This window comes from Zalophus californianus, chromosome 16 (genome assembly GCF_009762305.2).
Source record: "Zalophus californianus isolate mZalCal1 chromosome 16, mZalCal1.pri.v2, whole genome shotgun sequence".
Taxonomy (NCBI): Eukaryota; Metazoa; Chordata; class Mammalia; order Carnivora; family Otariidae; genus Zalophus; species Zalophus californianus.
In genome coordinates, this window is record NC_045610.1 from 39533541 (window position 1) to 39551959 (window position 18419).

General features: G+C 57.7%; 1 protein-coding gene across 3 annotated transcripts in view; it reads left to right on the plus strand.

Moving 5' to 3' along the window:
- The first annotated feature begins 4795 nt into the window (after positions 1 to 4795).
- Positions 4796 to 18419, plus strand: part of RARA (retinoic acid receptor alpha) — a 44755-nt gene continuing 31131 nt past the window's right edge. The window contains exon 1 of one of the 3 annotated variants that reach the window (XM_027625534.2): positions 4796 to 4942. The gene's annotated coding sequence lies outside the window, so the exon portion shown is untranslated. Of the gene's footprint in view, positions 4943 to 7100; positions 7261 to 13987; positions 14191 to 18419 lie in introns of those variants that run through there. The other 2 variants (XM_027625535.2, XM_027625533.2) reach the window with 2 other exon arrangements.

Consider the following 18419-nt stretch of genomic DNA (forward strand, 5'->3'; position numbering starts at 1 on the left):
TAGGAATGGTCTGAGAGCCAGTGACCAAGTCTGTGCTGCTCCCTGAGCTCTTTGGCCTCTCTGACATGACTTGAGTTTAGGAACTTGATATTGTACAAATGATCTGTCGGCCGCTGTTTCATTCATGCTGCCCACTGTATCCTTGCAATGTGATCTGGGCCGCAGCAGATGGTATGGCCTAGAAGGACACACACAGAGAGAGAGCCCTCTGAAATGAACACCACCCGCCAGTGGGTGTGGCAGAGCAGTCTGCAGAGGAGTCTGAGTCTGAATGTCATTCTTGCCCTCTCACCTTGACTAGAGCACTCACTCCCTCTGAGGGTCACTTGTGAGTGGAAAACACAGTTCCATACCTAGGAGCCCGAGAGTGTCTGGGGCTACAAGGGTTAACAAGCATAATTGCAAAGACTGTCCGAAGGCTGATGGAAAGCAGAGACTGAATGGGATTGAGAACAGATGCGGGGCTTGATTTAAATTACATTTTATTGGATGCTGCAGCCTTAAGAGACGTGACTGCTTTACAGTTTGTTTCCACTGTGGGCAGCTGCTGTCTCTTCTGTGTCCACAGTAGGATCCTGCCCAGAAAGGAGCGGCCTCCCCACCTCATTGTGTTTGAGGCTTGGCGCCTTCCTCTTAACTGTAGGGCTTGAGTCAGGAACATGGCTTAACTCGCAGTGGGGCTGCTATGTATCCTCCGTGGCTCGGAGCCAAGATCGCATTTGCAGATTCAAAAGGGCCAAATTTCTTTCCCCTCTACCTCTTTTCTCCCCCTTTCCCCTGGTATTTGGAAATAGGGTTTTCTCTGTACTGGGTTGTTAGTTCCCTTTCCTTCAGTTCTCCCCCACTGTCAATTTCTAGGTCATTTCTGCTCTTAAGACTTCAGCAATTGGAGCAGGGTTGGTTCTGTCAGTGATGCGTGAAGCAGACTTAGAGTCCCTGCTTGGCTTCCGCTGCCCTTGTGGGAGCAAAAGCTGATGTATGTTTGTCAGTGAAGTCTTAAGTGTAATTCAGATACCCAGGGAGCAGACTGAGAAGAGGAAGAAAAGTCCTTTTCTTGCTGGCTTTTCTCACTGAAGCTCAGAGCTATGGGAAGGTAGTGGGATTTTTAGAGGGATGGGCTGGGCTTGTGGTTACTAGTTTCTGCCAGGATCGTAGCCTGTTTCACATGGAGTAGAGGCGAAGATGCTGACCCACATTCTTCCTCTTGAAGGTGGTAGGGTGTGTGTCTATATCCTGATCTATTTTTCTTCAAAGAAGCAGATGAAGCTTCCATAGAATGTTGGTACTGCCATGGAAAGAACATAGACCAATAAAATTTTGGTGTGAATTTCAACCCCAGAGCTGCCACTGACATTTCTGGCTCAGTGAAGACTTGCCTGTGGCTAGATAACTAACTGGGAAGAGTGTGTGAGGTCCAGGCTTCCCAGAGATCAAAAATGTTGGCAGAGCTCTGTTTGCCACCCCCCACCCCACCCATTCCATTGCTCCCTGCCTTTATTAAGTGCCTTTTAAGATCTACCAATGAGGGGCGCCTGGGTGGCTCAGTCGTTTGGCGTCTGCCTTCGGCTCAGGTCATGATCCCAGGGTGCCGGGATCGAGCCCTGCATCGGGCTCCCTGCTCCGTGGGAAGCCTGCTTCTCCCTCTCCCACTCCCCCTGCTTGTGTTCCCTCTCCCTGTGTCTCTCTGTCAAATAAATAAAATCTTAAAAAAAAAAAATCTACCAATGAGACCTGGAAGGGAGGATGGAGGAGATATATCTTGGGGATTTTCAAAAATATCTATTGAGAGGTGTTGCCTTGACTACCGACGGAGACTGAAAGAAAGAGCCAAGTTTGAGATGTTACTTACATTTGTGTCTGTCCCCAGCACTTAGGACAGTGTCCGGTACCTGGTAGGTATTCAGTAAACGATTGTTGAATGAACGGACAAATGAACCGAGGAAGGTGCTGCTTTCCCCTCCATCTCCAGGCCAGTTCTCTTCGGGAGGTACACGTTGCTGGTGTTTCCGCACGGAGGTGGAGTGGGCCCCTGTAAAGGAAGGGTGCTCCATCCTACAAGATGTGTCTTGACACATTTTGGAGCGTTTATTGGCCTCACAGATGCGTACCCATCGCTCCTTCTGATGTAGTGGCATTTTGCTTGAGGCAACTTCCGTGTTGCTCCCAGGCAGCCTTGGGTTTGGGGACAGAGTCCTAGTCCTACCTCTGGGCTGGGAAGATGGGGGCCTGTCTGGAGGTTCCTAGTGTCCCTAGAGATTGGCCAGAAGCTGTACCTCTCAGAAAGGGATCGGGGAGGAACACACCTTTGGTGTCCCACTTTTTAACTCTTGAGGAAAGTTGTGATCTCGGGTTCCTCCTGAAAATGTAAGGTGCCTTCTAATACATTCTCTTGTAAAGCTGCAAACAGCACAGGTCTCCCTCTTCTCGGAAGTGCATTCTGTAGGGGGAGAAGGTGTGCCCTCTGGCCTCCCTTGATTTTCAACCCCAGCCCCAAGGCACTGGCAGTAGAAGCTAATTGGGTGCAAGGGGCCTGGGTAGAGGCTGTCTGAAGACTGGCGAAAGGAGAGAGCCAGCTCCTTTTTAAAAAAGCTCTAATTGAGTTCTGAATCAGCCTCCGTCTCTTTGATCCCTCCTCTGTTTCCCACACTGCCTGAAAGAGCTAGATCAGCACTTTATAACAAGGGTGCGCCTGCTCCCCGCACCGCCCCCCTCTCCCGACGCTCCGCTGCCGCCATCCACTGCTTGTCTCCTTCAGTTAAGATAATGAAGATGCTGAGAGATAAAATGTGTATTTAATAAGGGTGGGGGTAGGGAGGCGGAAAGGGGCAGCCAGGGCCTTCCCTAGTTTGGGGCCTAGCCAAGACTCAGGCTGAAAGCAAAGCTGGAGTAAGACTTGGCCCCAGGGTGTGGGGGTTTCTGGGCCTCAATCCAGCTGACTTCACTGCCTGCTGTTTGCCCTAAATTCCCCCACCTCCACCCTCTCACCCCCACACTCCTTCCTTTCCTCTCTCCTTGCTCCCGATGGGGAAAGGGAATCTTGCTTCTACTTTATTTTCAGCTGGTGACTTGGCCTTTGGTGCGGTGCCCCCCACCCCCACCCCCGAGTCAGCTGCAAGGTCGGGCTAGGGCAGCCCCCTCTAGCCTAGGCCTGTAGAAGCCATGGGTTCACGGTGGGGGGTGAAAAAAAAGCTAGAGTTAATGAAGACCAGCTGCTAGTCTGGGTTCTGCCTGCAGTTAGCTGGAGGCCAGCCTTTGGTGGTGGTTGGAGGTACTGGGGTGCGTGACCTCCATCCCTGGGCACCAGGATATCCTGTGGCAGCTGAGGCTTGTGCTCCTCTCTGAGCTCGGTTTTATCCTTAGTTTGTAAGAGAGTAGTCTGTTTCCCTGTTGCCCTACTCCTCCCCTCTCCAAATAACACTCGGCCCTTATTGGGCTTTATAACTGTAGTGGCGGCCCAGCTGAGATCTGAGGCTCTCCAAGTTCTTTTGTAAACACTCATTAACTGCCTGGGAAGAACCAAGAGCCCTGGTTAACAGCTGGGAGGGAACTGAGGCAAGTTAGGGAGAAAGGCTTGACCTGAGCTCACCCCATGGACTCCACCCTGGGGCCTCCATCCTTCTATCTGGCTCCTTTCCTCAGTTCTTCCTGAAAGACAGAGAAAGGGGTAGATGCAACACGGCTGCCCTCTCCCCTTCTAGAAAGAGGTAGATGCAACACCACTGCCCTCTCCCCTTCTAGGCCATGCTTTCTTCCTGCCCTCAAATCAGTCTCTGACTTCTCCCGGCCCTTCACCCCATGACACTTTCCCTGCTCTGCTGCTGGAGATCTGTGCAACTCTCCTTGCAAAATATTCTCACTACAGCCCTCTGCAGACCTCCCATCCATCTTTCCCTGGCTCACCAGACCCAAACCCCAGTGCCTCCTTTTGAGCTGCTGAGAAGATCGTCTATCCTAAACTGGGTCTGTAACCTTGAAGTTGATCTAATTGCGCTAAGAGGCCCCTCCACCCCCTGTATTTATCCCAAATGGTACCTGGGAAAACATTCTCTTTCTTTACCGTATTCATTCTGGTAAAGTTTCAGGATCCTATTCAGGACTGGGTAGCCGCACTAGGGCCCTGGGTTCTACATCTCGTTCTTCCACTGACAATTGCCCTTTCTGGTGATGGGTGTAACTCAAAGTCCCCCAGCTCCACCTGCTCACACTCTCATCTGTTTGTGCATGTCTGCCCGTTTCCGAGACACTCTCAGGCCCCCGCCAGGGTATGAAACTATACAAGTATCCAACTGCCATCCATGTCTCACCGCCCTATTACCATGTTATTTGCTGGAGGTGGGGGGGGGGGGGATCGCCGCCTTCCTCCCCTGAGTGACCTCCTAGGTATTTAGGAATAGTGAGGAGGGATCTGGAGACTGTGCTATGTCTATGAGGGGGAGGATAGGAGTGAGCATCTGTCCAAAACGAATGCCTCTATCCCCAAGTTCTCAATGGCCAGGTGGCTTAGCCGGAGTGATAAGGAAGGAAATCTTAAGCCCCATCTTCAGCACCAAAGCCCAAATCATCCGCTGGGGACGGGCAGGAAGAAATGTCCTTTTCCTCAGGTCGAATATTATCCTATCCTCGGCTAAAGTCATCTCTGTGCTGTGTATTTGAGACTGAGGACTGTTCCGGTCCCCAGCCCATGACTCAGACCTCCGGCTTTCTCCCAGTGAGTTCCTTCTGCCCCATCAGTCAGCTCTGTACCCGCTGACCCAGTCAGGGATGGTGGAAGAGGGCGGGGAGAGCCTACTCCTAGGAGAGTGGGCTTTAGGACCCAACGGGAACCCGTGCCTCTTGCAGCAGCCTAACCCAGAAGCTGGGGGAAATCCTGAATCGAGCTGAGAGGGCTTCCCCGGTTCTCCTGGGAACCCCATCGCCCCCCTGCCAGCACGCACCTGAGCAGGTAGGACCGCGCACACCCCTCCCCAATTCCCCCTCGGCCGCCTTCCGCCGGGCTTCCCCGCAGCTGATCTGGTCGTTTCCCTCTCGCCAGTTCAGGCTTTCCCCATCCCTCCTCCCCCACCGCTCACTGTGGTCCTGGGAGGTGGGGGCCTGGGAACAGTGGGGTGTCTGAGAGCTCCGAGCCCCCGTGCCCCACAGCGCCCTTCCTGCACTCCCCCCAGGCACTGCCGGATCTCAGGCTAAGAATGGAAAGTGGGGGGAAGGTCTGCCCAGGCCCCACGCCCTTGCACCCTCCCTTGCAGTATTGCTTAATGCCCCTTCCCCCACCTCCCCTCGGCGGGTGGAATTGGCAGTGCGGGCCGAAAGCGGAGCGAGCGGGAGAGGGACCCGAGCCTCCCTGGGGGATTTCTCTCGGGCTTCCTCCCGGCCTCCCAGCCCCAAGAGCTTGGGACTTCTGCAGCCCCCCAGCTCCCTACTCACCTTGTAGGGGACCTAATACCCCTTTCCAGGCTCCTCTCACACTTGGGTGGCTAAAGGCTTTGCCGGAGGGCAGTGGAGGTTGTGAGTGGTTTTTGGTGACCTGTTCCTCTAGGGAAAGTTCTTTCAGCTTAGAGCCCCCATCCCTGCCAAGACCTCAGCACCTATTGCAAAGACCCGCCCCCCCCCGCGCGCGCGCGCGCGTGTGTGTGTGTGTGTGTGTGTGTGGTGTGGACCATGTGGTTTTAAGATCTATAAGCTTTGGATAAAGGTGGCTGTGTGCATTGAAGGGGAGAGGTCCCAGAGTGTGGCCCAGGCCAGAACAGGCTCAGCCCAGATGGCTGGGGAAGGGGGTGTGGACCAGATCTGGGAGGCCACCCAGCCATGCCAGCTCCCTGGGTTCCTTGGCTTTCAGAGCCTCAGACTCCTGGTGTTGTCCCTGAAGCTTCTGCCCTCCTGCAGGCTCTCTGGGAAAAGGCTGAACAGTACCTACTGTTTACAGTGGCTGATTTTTCCTTCCAGTTGGGGGCTGAAAAAGCCTGCTCTCTGAAGATCTAGGGCATCTCATTCTGGTTTAGTGGGTTTGCAGGAGGGGAGTAGGGCTTGTCTGAGTAACTGTGTGAATGTGTGTATTGCCTCTGAGCGTAACTGGGGAAGAGAGTGATAGGAAAGACTGGTCATGCTTTTGGGGAACCCCTCTAGCTCTCTGTGTGGTGGAGTGGGCGGCATGTCCCCATCTGGTAACTGTCGAGGTGTGGGGTGTGCTTTGCATCGCTCCATGACTCCCCAGGTCCCCTAAGGGTTGGTTTTGCAGGAAAGGGTGGATAATGGAGCGACTTCAGACTTAATTCTGCTCTTGACCCAGGAAGCAGAGATTCTGAGTGTGAGTGGTTATGTGCATTTATACTGAAGGCTCAGTCTTTCTTTTCTTTTTCTTTTTCGCTTTTCTTTCTTTCTTTCTTTTTCTTTCTTTCTTTCTTTCTTTCTTTCTTTCTTTCTTTCTTTCTTTCTTTCTTTCTTTCTCTTTCTTTTCTTTTTCTTTCTTTCCTTCCTTCTTTCTTTCTTCATTGTTGTTTTGGTGAGACAGGAAAATAATTTATTTCAGTGAGGCCAACAACCAGGAAGACAGCAGACTTAGTTTCTTCATTTGTAAAAATGGCTATCAGTAGCAATCCCCACTTGCCTGATAGGGACACCTCCATAAAGACCCCATAAGACAATGTATCAGACAGACCAGTGCAAATGGTAGTTATGCTGGGGGGGGGAGGAGTAGGGGTTCTAGGACGGGATTCTCTTCCTAAATCTAGGTCAGTCTCTCTGCCTTGGCTTTCCTTCCCCCCATCCTTGCCCATCTGTGGGATGGCAGAACCAGGCAGGCCATTGTCCCCAGGGCTGCGGAATTACCCTAATGCCGGTGGTAGCTGTCGCCAGAGAGCCTGTGGTCAGAGGACAGACCTCTCCACCAGGCTTTTCTTCCTCTGGGGCTCCACACCTTCTCCCACTGAGCCCTGTCTCCCCCGTCCTTCTGCCCAGTGGCCTCCTTGTCCGGCTCACTGGGCAGGGGCCCTAATCGGATTGGACAGCTGAGATCTGTGTGACGGCTGAGAGCAGGCGGGAGGGAAGCCAGTGGGAGGACGGTATGAGGGCTGCCCCTGGCACTGTCCAGGCCTCCCAGGCACCACCTTGGGCCCGCGGACTCCAGGTTTGGCTTGGCCCCAGGGAAGGGGTGCCAGAGGACGCAAGGAATGAAGATTAGGGGAGGGGGAAACCCCAGGACCTCTTTGATCTTTGGTGGCCTTAATGTCGCTATCTCTGACTGTGACCTGGAGGAGAGGACAGCAGGTGAGAACCAGGCTTGCCCTGCCCCCTCCCCCGTCCCCATGGCCCCACTTTCTTCTCTCTTCTTGTTGGGAGATGGGTTCACTTTCCCCATCCAGCCCCTTTGGCCAGTTCCCCCCTTACGGGTCACATCTGGCAGCTGCTGGGGGCACCGTGTGCCTGCTTCACTGTGGGCTGTTTCCTCCCCTCCAAGGTATTTCTCTCACTCACTGTCTGGGCTGGGCGCCAGGACTCCTGGGTTTCCCGCCTGCCTCCTGGTGCAGGGCTGCCCTGCAGGCCTCCAGAGAGTCGCTAAGCTGGTTTCCTTCCTTCTGTGGGGGAGGGCCTTCTCCCTGGGCTGGGAGGCGTCAAGAATCCCAGGTGGGATAGAGGTGGGGGCGCCACAGCCCCTGGCACCACAGCGCCCCGGCTCCTCCCTCCTCGCCTCTGACTCAGCTTGGGGGCAGCACACGTCCTGCCTGGGAGGCATGGCCTGTTCTCGCCTCCAGGCTTCCATCTCTACATATGGACAGACAAGATCTTCTGCTCTTCTTTTTAGCTTTTTTTCCCCATGGTATCTGGGGGTGGCCATTGAAACCCCTGTGTCTGTACCCACACATTTTGGGGAACAGGGGATTAGCCTCATTGAGGCTGGGGCACTATTTTGTCTTCTCTCCAGCTGGGCCAGGATGAAGGAAACCAGCACAAACTTCCCCATGCCAATTCCTTCTGCCCTCAAAAGACCAGTCAGTGGAGCCAGGCCCTGCCCTCTCAGTGCCCACAATGTGGTTGGCACTGATTTGTCAGAAATTGGGAAGGTTTCCCTCTAGACTGCTTGCCTCCTCTCTCCTCCTCTCGGAGGGCAAGGACAGCTCTAGGATTGTAGGCACTTATGGGCAGGCCTCCCCCTAGGGAAGGGGTGTGGGATGCCCCTGAGATGGCCAAGTTGGCAGGAGCCCCAGGCTGGAGTGCTGGACTTGGTTTGGAGCTGGGAGTTTGTGGGGGAGAGCAGGACACGGGCCTCCCTGCCCCCCTCATTTCCTGCTCTTTGGGCAGCTGTGGGCGAGAAAGGCTGCAGGGACTATTTTTAGTTGGTCTGTCCCCTGGCAGGAGGGACGTGCAGAAAAGCACGGGGCAGCAGAGGGACTGGCCAAGGTGAGGGTGAGCAGGCAGGCGGAGGAGTGAGGAAGAGCCAGAGGGGCAGCAGACCAGGCAGAGAGGCTTGCTGGGCTGGGGCAGGGCCTTGCAGAGATGGTCCTGACCCAGGTAGATGGGCCAGGCCAGGCGGAGGAATCCTGGGGAGCCCTCAGGGCTCTCTGTCCTACTAGACTTAGAACCGGAAGGGGCTTTAGAGACCTCCTCGACAGTCCCTCCCCATTACAGAGGGGCAAACAGGCCTAGAGAGGGGGATGTCTCTTGCCCTAGGACACTCAACCAGTCTTCGGGCTGCACTGGGCCCCAGCCCAGACCCCTTGCGCCGATTTTCTCCTGTAGGTGTCCCTCACGGCACCTGGTTATGCCTCCCTCCCCTACTGGTCTGTTTCCCTCTCTGCCTGTTTATGCAGGGTCTCTGGTAAACCCCAGCTTGGTTTGTTTATAATCTCCACCGTGTGGAGAGAGCCTGTGTCCGGCTGGAAGGAGGTCAAGGGTTGGGGTTTGTTTCAGTGGCCTGTGGCCACTGGTGTGAATTGAGGCGCTGGGCATCTTTCAACAGGCTCACAGGCTGATGAGCCTGGGCTTGGAGACACCTTAGGGAAGGGGCATCCGGTCTTCTTCCATCTTAGAGACCCAGAGAGGGCCTGGATTTGTCCACAGTCCTGGGGTGAGTTGAGGACAGACCAAGCACTAGGATGTAGTTTTGCAGGCTCTCCAGAGCCCCCATCCTGCCCTGCCTGGGCCCTTCTGGTTGTTTGCCAGTGCCCCCAACGAAGGAGGGGAGCAGGCCGAAGAGTGGGTAAACTACCACAGGCTTCCAGTCAGAAGTCAGAAGTGAAGCCTCCTCCGAGGCTTGGGGGCAGGGGCGGCTGGTTGAACTTCAGGAGGAGAAAGTTCAGTGGAGAATTATGGTCCCTCAGAATTAGTGTCCTGCCTCGGCCTCATCGCCAGGGCCGCCATGTTGCACACTGACTATGCTGGGAGTGGCGCCCCCTGGAGTTGTTCAGGGCCCTGCTTATGGAGCCGGAGGTGGTGCTTCTGTCCCCCACCTTCTTTCTTCCAATCAGCTGCAGATGCAGCTGGAAGGAGGTGTTCCAGGTAGGCTTGGGCCCAACATGCCCCCACCACCTCCTGCCACTCGGGCGTCTCCCAGTCCTCTGTTGCCCACACCCTCCCCACCAAGCCCAGCGCAGTGGGCCACAGATTGCGGTGCAGGAGCCCCTCCCCCCCTCCACACGGTCTCTGTCCCTGGGGGGCTGATTTATCATGCCCCCCCTCCATCAGGCCTGCTGCACTGTGTGAGAAATCAATAGCACAAATGGATTGAGGTTGTTCAGCCTGTCGACTCCCCTTGGGCCCCCCCCCACCTCTCCCGGGACTTGGCGAGTTACTCAGTCCCTTTCCAGCTCCACGTACACGGAGATCTACACACCTAGTGGTTGTGGGTTGTGGCTGGGGCACCGAGTGCAGGAATGACTCTTTCTGTCCATCTCTCTCTCTGTCCCTCTCATTCTCTCTTTCTCTCCTAGACTGGGCTGCCTTAGCATGACAAATACTCTTGAACATTTATTTTCTAGCTTGGGTGGAGTGGGGGTGGAGGGGCTTAAAGGGCAGTAGGCTGCCAGCCAGAGGTGGGGGGAAGCAGGTGGGTGAGGGGTGAGGGAGACTGTGCCCAGGGAGGACTAGCTGGGGAGGGATTGGGTGACAGCCCACCCCATCAGCCTCTGGTAACCTAATCCCCGCACCCCCCCCATTCCCCTCCGGTTCAACAGCTTCAGCAGCTGCTGGCTGAAGCAGGGCTGGCAGAAATGTGTGTGAGTGTGCATGTGTGTGCGCTGGGGGTGGAGAAGGGCTGTGGGGGCAGGAGGTGCTGCCAGGACATGTTAAAGGAGCCGCACAGCCTGGGTACAACTTGGGTGGCGGGAGGAGGTGGGGCTGGTGGGAGAGTGGGTGGTGAATGATGGGCAGGGGGCAGGCCGCAGGGGGGCAGGGCAGCCTAGGGGTCTCACAAAACTTGTCTGCACTGGAACAGGGCCTGGTGAGCTGGGGGTGGGCCGTGATGGGGGGGAGGGCAGGGGCGGGCACAGCCACGGCTTGCCCTGGGACACCTGTTCTTCGCCAGGGGGCGCGTGTAACCATGGAGGATGCAGCCTGCCCCTGTCCCCAATCCCTGGGCTGTGCCTGCTGGGCATCACAGTCTTGGTGACTAAGTCACTTCTGTCCTGGGGCTGGCAAGGTGCCAGGCTCAGCTCTTCTCGGTAGGTGAGTCACTGCCCTGGCATCTCCCCCGGATGCAGCTGAGTCACCCGGCCATGCCTGCTGGGCAGGTGGGCACCATGCTTGGGGTGGGGTTGGGGGGGGCATGTGTGTAGCCCCCGGTGTCTTCTCTGATCTGTCTCTGGCATGTCCTGGTGCCGCCCACAACCCTGCAGTGCTCGCACAAGGATGGTGTTTGTCCCATGTGCTCTCTGGAGGGGGTGAAGGACGACACAGGAGGCAGCAGGGTACTGTGTGGAGATGTTTGATTCGGAGCCGAGTGGGGGCGGTTGAGGAGAGGACTGTGGGTCAGAATCTTAGCTCTGCCACTGGCAAGCTGGTGACCTTGGGCAAGGCAATTTCCTTTCTGCACCTCAGTCTCCTCATCTGCACAATGGCAGCAGGATCCCTGCCCCAGATGACCCTTCAGGACTGTGTTAATCAGATGGAGTGGGGCAGGAGTGTGCTTGCGGGAGGAGCTCCCCTTGGGATGAGGGGGCTGGAGGGCAGCCAGGGAGGGAAAGAAGAGTCAGTGGCTGGGCAGGTTCCAGCAGACATCTCCCACCCCACCTGCATCCAGGTGGTCATGCTTTCCATCCTCTCCTCACACTACCAGGGGTGCTCTTCTTTAGGAGTTCCTCAGAGGCTGTGAGAGGGAGGCCTTGTTTTGCTGGAAGTGTGCTGGAAGTGTGGGCCTTCCTGGGGGGCGGTCTCAGGGCTATTTTGTATCTCCTTTGGCTGCTGGGCGCTCTCTAGGGTTTCCTCTAGTTTGGAGAGGCAGCTCTGTCTTGGGAAAAACAGTGGCTAGGTCTCCTTCCCCAGCCCATTGCCCCCTGTGTGCGGGAGGGGTAGGGCAGGCCCCAAGAAGGAGTGTCTTTCTTAGAGAGTGAGGAGCCCCTGGGCCTGCGTTCTCGGTCTGTTCGCCTCCTGCTGCCTCCTGCACTTTTCCCCCCTTCTGTGTGAGGGTCCCTGCAGGTTGGGGGTGGGGACCCTGCTGTGGGAGTTCAGCTGCTGCAGACTGAAGACTCCTGGCCTCCCACCTGGGGACCTCTCCTGTTTCCTGGAGTCAAGCCTGGGTAGGGCTAGACACTGGACAGGCAGGACTGGGTGCCCTGAGCCGTGGCGGGGGGTGGGGGGGGGTGGGAGGGGGAGGTGCCCCAAAGGCCTGTGGGCTGTGTGCTTATTCTTATGGGTGTCTGAGTGTATGGCCCCCTGTGGGGAATGGATATGTGGGTGCATGAATTTCTTCCTTCATCTGCACATGGGCCTATTGCTATGTCTGTTCAGGAGTGTGCCCCACACTCTGCCCCGTGACCTTGGTGGTGCACAAATGCATCTTATATGAGCTTGTTCGGTTCTACTCAAGAATGTGGATACACGTGTGCCCTGCGTGTGCATGTGGGGGTGCACACATGTGTGCTCTGAAGGTGCACATGGGTGTGCATATATGGGTGTCCTGCGTGTGCGTTTACACCTCTGAATCTCGGTGTGCACGGGTGTACGTGACTCTGTGCGCTGGTGGGTATATGTGAAGGCCGCCCTTCACGGGAGGCAGTGTACCTGTGTTTATGCATACTTGCGTTTTTGTGTTCATGGTCCTTCCCCTCTAGTCTTAGCTGGAAGGGATACTGGTAGAATCTGGGGCAGGAAGAGCCTGCGCGGGCTAGGGGTGGCTGGCGCTGAGCCCCCTCCCAGGCTGGTCTCCCCCCCCCCCCCCGGTGACGCCCCCTGCTGCTGGTTAGGCTCAGGCTGGAAGGCTTGGGGGGGGCGCTGGGGGGGAAGGGGTTAAGCGTCGGCGTCCACATCTGGGAGCCATTGGCGCATTCCTGCCCGCTGAGCGCATGTTTGCGGATGGATCTGGACGGGACAGGACGGGAGGGGCTGGGCGGGCGGTTCGCACCGGTGGACGGAAATCCAGACGGGAGCGAGAGACAGCCGGGCCTGGAGGGCGGGCAGGGGCTTGGAGAAGCGCTGCCCGGGCACCCTTCCCCGGTGCCGGACCTCAGAGCAGAGCGTCCCGTCGACCCGGCGTGTCCTCCCTTACCAAGGCTGGGGGGACTAAAGCTGGAGGCAGGCAATCAGATACCTCAGTTCTCCCCCAAGCCATGCAGCCAGTGCGATGGCGAACAGAACCCCGAGTCCGCTCCGGATCTCCGACCTCCGGTTCCTAGTCTGTACAGTGGGGGCCCTGTCAGGCCGGTGGCTTTGAGAGCTCTGCCAGCCGGGTCAGCCTGAGAGTCTCCTCACTGGGGTGGAGGCCTGGGAGTGTGACACTTCCCCTTCCAGTGGGAAGTCCTGTGGGGGCACTTGTGGCCACTTCTCTGACCGTGGAAGGGGGAGTTGTCCCTTCGTGATTCTTTCATCCCCCAGTAGGCTGCTAGAGGTGGGGACGTGATCCCTCCAAACGGAGCGGCAAGCTGGGAGGCTGCCTGTGGCTGTGTTGGGGACTGGGGTCTCTGCAGATGGAGAGTGATTCAGATCCTGCCCCCCCCCCCCCCCAACCAGAACGTGAACTTTCTTGGCTCCTCCAGCCTGGGCCAGAAGAGAGAGAAGCTGGAGCCAGAGTCCTCTGATATGGAGGGGTGCTCCTGAGCGCCCCCTGCTAGCCTCTTGGAAGCTCCAAGGGCCACTGCCCTTTCGGGGGAAGGGTACTTGGCGGGGAGATGCTTGGGGATTGGGTTGGGACCGAGTTCCTGCGACAGCTGGAGAAGTGTTTGGGGAAAGAGGAGAGCAGTTATTACTCGAGGGAGGTCTACCTACTCTTGCACTTCCTTTTTTGCAGATGAGAAAATTAAGATTCACAGAAAGGAAGCGACTTATTCAAGGTCGCACAGCTCTCAGTTCCAATCGATCCCTGGAGGATTATAACTATGGGAGTCAGGGTCTTGATAGCCGGGGCCAGAGTCACTGTATTCAGTTCCATATTATGCCCTCTTCCCGGTTTAGGTGTGGGGCGTGTGTGTGCTGTGTGTTGTGTGTGTGTGATCCGTGCCCCTGCGAGGGTGGGTGTGTGTGGTTGGGGGCAAGGGATTACGACACCACACACTGCTGTACTTTCTGTACGGAGCCCTCTTTCCGTTCTTTCTGCAGAACTTCTCCTTGCTCTGAATCTCTCCTTTTGGGGCAGAGGGAGGGAATTCTCCCAGATTCCCACGGTCCAGCCTTCTGCTAGGCACGTCTCCTTTAAGACTCGCCCTTCCCTGGGCCTGTTACGGAGGGGGGGGGTGGGCGTGATCCTGTGGGCCCGCCCCTGGCTGGTGATAGGTCAGTGGGCGGGCGGAGGCGGGCCTGGGGGGGAGAGGGCCTCCCCTCCTGCTCCGTACCCTCCGCCCCCGCCCCCCCCCAGTCTGGGGCTCCGGGTAAAGTTTCAGCCTCCGCACGTGACTCGCCATGGCCGCTGCCTTCGCCCCGCGCCCCTGAGCCGCGGCCCCCCAGACGGCTCCTCTCCCGGGACCCCGTACCCCTGACGCTTAGCAGCACCGTCGTCAGGGCAGACGCCGAGCCCGCGGGCGCCCTGGACGGATTGCTTCCTCCCGCTGTGAGGTAACCTCTGCCCCGGGGATTTTGGAGAGCCCCCTGTTCCCGCGGGCTTCGGAGCCCTGTGGCCTGCCCCTGATAGGAGCTGCGGGCGGGGGACCCGGTGCCGGGCGGGTTCCGACGGGAACCTGGGGTTTCCTGGGCTTCCTACCCCGCTGCCGCCGAGCTCAGGGTGGGGGAGCCCGGTCTGTGTGTCTGTCTGCGCCCGAGTGTTCGCGCGCAGCCGTGGGGCATCTGGGGCCGTCTGCCGCGCGTGTCCCCGGCGCCCGAGCTGTGGCAGAACCGCCGCTGGGAACTCCCACTCCCTCTCGCTTTTCTCTTCAAAAACAAACAAAACAAAAAGACTTTCAAACCCGTTTGGGGAGAGATCGGATGCCCAACGGACTAGCCCCCTCCTTTCGCTCCTGTTATCTGAGCTGCCCTGTGGTTTGGGGGGAATCAGCCCGGAGGCCCACCCCCACCGGAGCAGCCGGCTGGGGGGCGGGGCCCGCTCAGCTGGTGTCCCCCGTGGAGTGAGGGGAGCCGACTGAATTGGGTGCGGGAGTCAGTGCAGTCAGGGGAGGCAGGTCTCTGGGTCTGGTGCTACCATGGGGTTGTGCAAGCTTTTGGGGATGAGGGGAGGGCGGAATGGACTGGTTGTCTTTGCTCTGCTGAGGGTGTCTGGGACCTGGTGCCACCCACGAGGAGGGGAAGCTGCTAGCCAGATGTGTATGTGGAAGGGGGGGCGCTGGAAAAATCAGCTTGGCTGTGCCCCCCCCTCTTCTCTGGGCACTGCCCTATTGTCAGGTTGCTCAGTGGGAAGGGGGGCAGGCCACCAGTGTGCTAGGCTGGGGATGGGGACCAACTCCTATGGAAATCAGACAGGAAAAGCCCGGCAGCCTTGGGAGAGATTTCTCTGCCTCTGTCCATTCTCTCTTGGATAGGATGCCCATGTGCTGGCATGGTGGGGCACCCTCCACACTCACCTGGTGCCATCTCCCTCCTCTTTAACCAGATTGCCTTCTGTCTGCGGGCTATGTGCACTTGTATGTATTTATATGTTCTTAGAGGGACTTGTTCCTGAGAACACTCCCCCACTCCCCCACCCTCTGCTGCTAACTCCCCCTCACTTTTGCTCCTGACCACCATCCCTCCTCCACTTCCCTGGGTGGGAGATTCAGGGATGTCTCTTGTCCCCTTCCCTGGCTGCAGTGGTCATAGGGCAGGGTCGTTCTAGGGAAGTTATTCAGTAAGGATGCCAGGTCTTGCTACAAAAGTGGGCTCAAGCCCCAAACTCTCCTCCAGGGCCTTGTGCTTGATGGGGAGGCTGGGACGGGGAAGCCCCAGATTGGAGTGGAGGTGGCTTGGCACCCTGGGGCTTCCCCCCGTGGGGGGTGGAGATGAGTCTGGGGGAAGAACAAGAAAAAGAGTATTTGGAGCTGGAGGAAGTTGGGGAGGGGGGTCAGTGAGTTTGTGGCTATGAAAGATTTTAGTGCACTGGGAGGGGCTAGGACGTCAGTTCGCTTGGGAGTCTGGGCCATGTTGGTCCTGAGATGGAGTGGTCGCTAGGGTCAGACTGCAGTAGGCCCTTGGGAACTGAGGATCTTAGCTTTGGACTTTGAGGGTGTGAGCGAACATGCATGCAATGGTCAAGGCAGGAATTTCCCCACCGGACTGGCGAGGGCAGTGCAGATGAAGTAGCAGTTTTGAGAAGACCCTGGGCTTAGAATGGCTTAATCAAGGCCATTTCCTTCTGTAACCCCTAAATCTCCATCCTTTGACCCTAAATGCCCCTGCTACCATTCTGGGACACTTCTCTGGTCCACCTCCTACTCCCAACCATGTGGCAGCCTGGCAGGAAGCTAGCTGTGGGCAGCCCCATCCTGATCACCCCTGTGCCTCCCCCGCTGGGCACAGTCACCCACATGTGCCATGACGTGGTTCCTGCCACCCCCGTCTGGTGTGGGGGGAGAGGACACCGTCTGAGTGGCCCTTCAAGTCTGTTTTCAGGGCATTGACCCAGACCTTAATTAATTAGCTCCCCTTCCCTAAATCCTTTGGTCTTAGAAGCTGGCTCTGCTCTTTGGAACCTTTCCCCCCAACCCACTTCTTGCTCAGACTCTAGGTTTTTTAGTGGGGTAGTTCTCAGAACTGTGCGACATGAGGGTGGAGCCTGCTCCAAAGTGTAGAACCTCAGTGCCCAGTTCCCTGTCCTTTGGGCAGCACGGGCTGCGGCAGGGCAGGGCCGGACCTGGGCTGGGCTGAGGGGTAGGTGTGTTTGGGCCTTTCTGGAGGTCTGTTTAGGAGTGGTGTCTGAGATGTAGGGTGGTGGGCATTTGGGGAAGGTAATCCTATCCCTGTGACGAATGAACGTGGTAATCTCCACTTTCCCAGTGCCCCACGCCCCTTTCTGGTGGCAGTGGTTCTGGGAGTGTGGGAAGCTGGCAGGGTCCCTGGCAAGACGACCAGGGTTGTCTTGACTTACTGGGTTTTGGGAAATGAGTGTGGCAGCTGATACCCCAGCTCCCAGGGCTTTGGCTGCGCATCCCCTCTGCTGCTGCTGTCTTTCTTCCCTCTGTTCCCCTCTCCAGGCTCGCTGCTGTCTAGAGCCCACACGGTTTGTAGGGGGATGGAGGGTGGGGGCGAGTGCCTGGATCTCCGTGTGTGTCCAGGGAGTGTTCTGGGGATTGGCAGGATTGCCTGAGAGTGTCTGGGTGTCCCTGCAGGGTGGGCGGTGTGCGGGGACCAGGCCCAGAGTGTGAGAATGTGTCAGCGTCGGTGTGTCTGTCCCCCGTCTGGCTCGGGTGTGGGTGTCTCTTGCTCGTCTGGATCATGCCTCCGCTCCAGTCCCCCCCCCCCCCCCCCCCAGCTGGGACCGCCTGCTTGCTCTCCTTCTCTTTCTGCAACTGGAGCCTCCCTTGCCTGTTCCTGGAATTTGGAGAGGAGGAAAAGCAGGCAGACAGACCTCCCACACTCTAGCCCGCCCGCCTGGCATCATGGGGAGATGAACTAGGTGCTGGAGAACGCAGGTTTCCCTGCCTTCTCCAGACCCACTGAGCCAGGTCATACAGAAGGGCCTTGAGCTGTCTGTCCCTACCTCCACCTGCCGGGCAGTGATGCCTCCTTCTTCTACCCAGCATCCTGCCTGCCTGGCCCCTGCTGGGACCTCCAGGCACCACTGTCAGCCCTGGGGAGCCGGTGGGGGATTAGACTGCTGCCAGCCTGGCCAGCACCTGTTGCCAGCCCCCAGCCCTGTAACTGGAGCCGGCCATGGAGGGGGCTACAAATGACAGGTGGAATTTCTGCAACCAGGCAACCCCCCCCACCAACCCTCTGGATATGCTTTTCCCTTCCGGCCGGCCGGAATAAGGAAAGCCTGCTCCCCAAGTGTCAACCTGATCTAATGGATGATATCCCAATCCTGCCTGTGGGGGCAGGGCCAGAGAGATGGGCAAAGGAATGAGTTTATTGCTGTTTGCCCAGTGACCCCCCCCCCCCCCCTTCACTGGCTGCAGAGCTGGGCTGGCCTTGTTTAACTTAACTGAGCTCTGCTGCTCTGGGAGGGCTGGGGGGCATGGGGGTTGTGGATGGGGGTGGTTCTCTGTTAATGTTTTAATTGCATAAAAACTGGGAGCTCAGCTCCCGACCAGTGAGGAGTCTGGGTCTGGCTGGCCGCCTGGTTTGGGCTAAATATAGTCTGGGACATCTGCAGAGAAGGGGAGGGGGGTGGAGGGAGGTTCCATTCCCCCCACCTTCCACCAAGGTGCCCTCGTCTGGGCGGGCACCTTGGAGCAGGGAGGGGGGATTCCTCAGCACAAAAGGCAGGGGAGAGGCGGCGGGGGCTGGGTACAGTTGGGATCTTGCCTGTCTGGCCGCCAGTAGCTGCCTGAGATGAACCCGGAGGCTCAGGACAGGGCTGGAGTGGGGCACACGGGCTGGATCCAGTGGCTCTGCTCCCCTCCCCCCAGAGCTGCTTGAGGTCAGGCAGTCTCTGCGTGTCACTGCACCCGGCCCGTGTGTCACTGTGACCCACTCGCTGTGTGCTTCTGTGTACACACCTACCTAGGAGTGGCTCCCTCCTGGCCCCTCCCCCCGGAGCCTCTGTCCCCTGGGTCCTACCGCAGATCCCCAGCCCTCCTTCCTTCTGTCCCTCGGCCCACGGTGAAACCTCCAGCCCAGGAATCGAGACTTGAGAAGGGGAAGCTGCGGTGGGGAGTTCTCTGATCTCTAGTCACGGCAGGAAGTGGAGGGGAGGG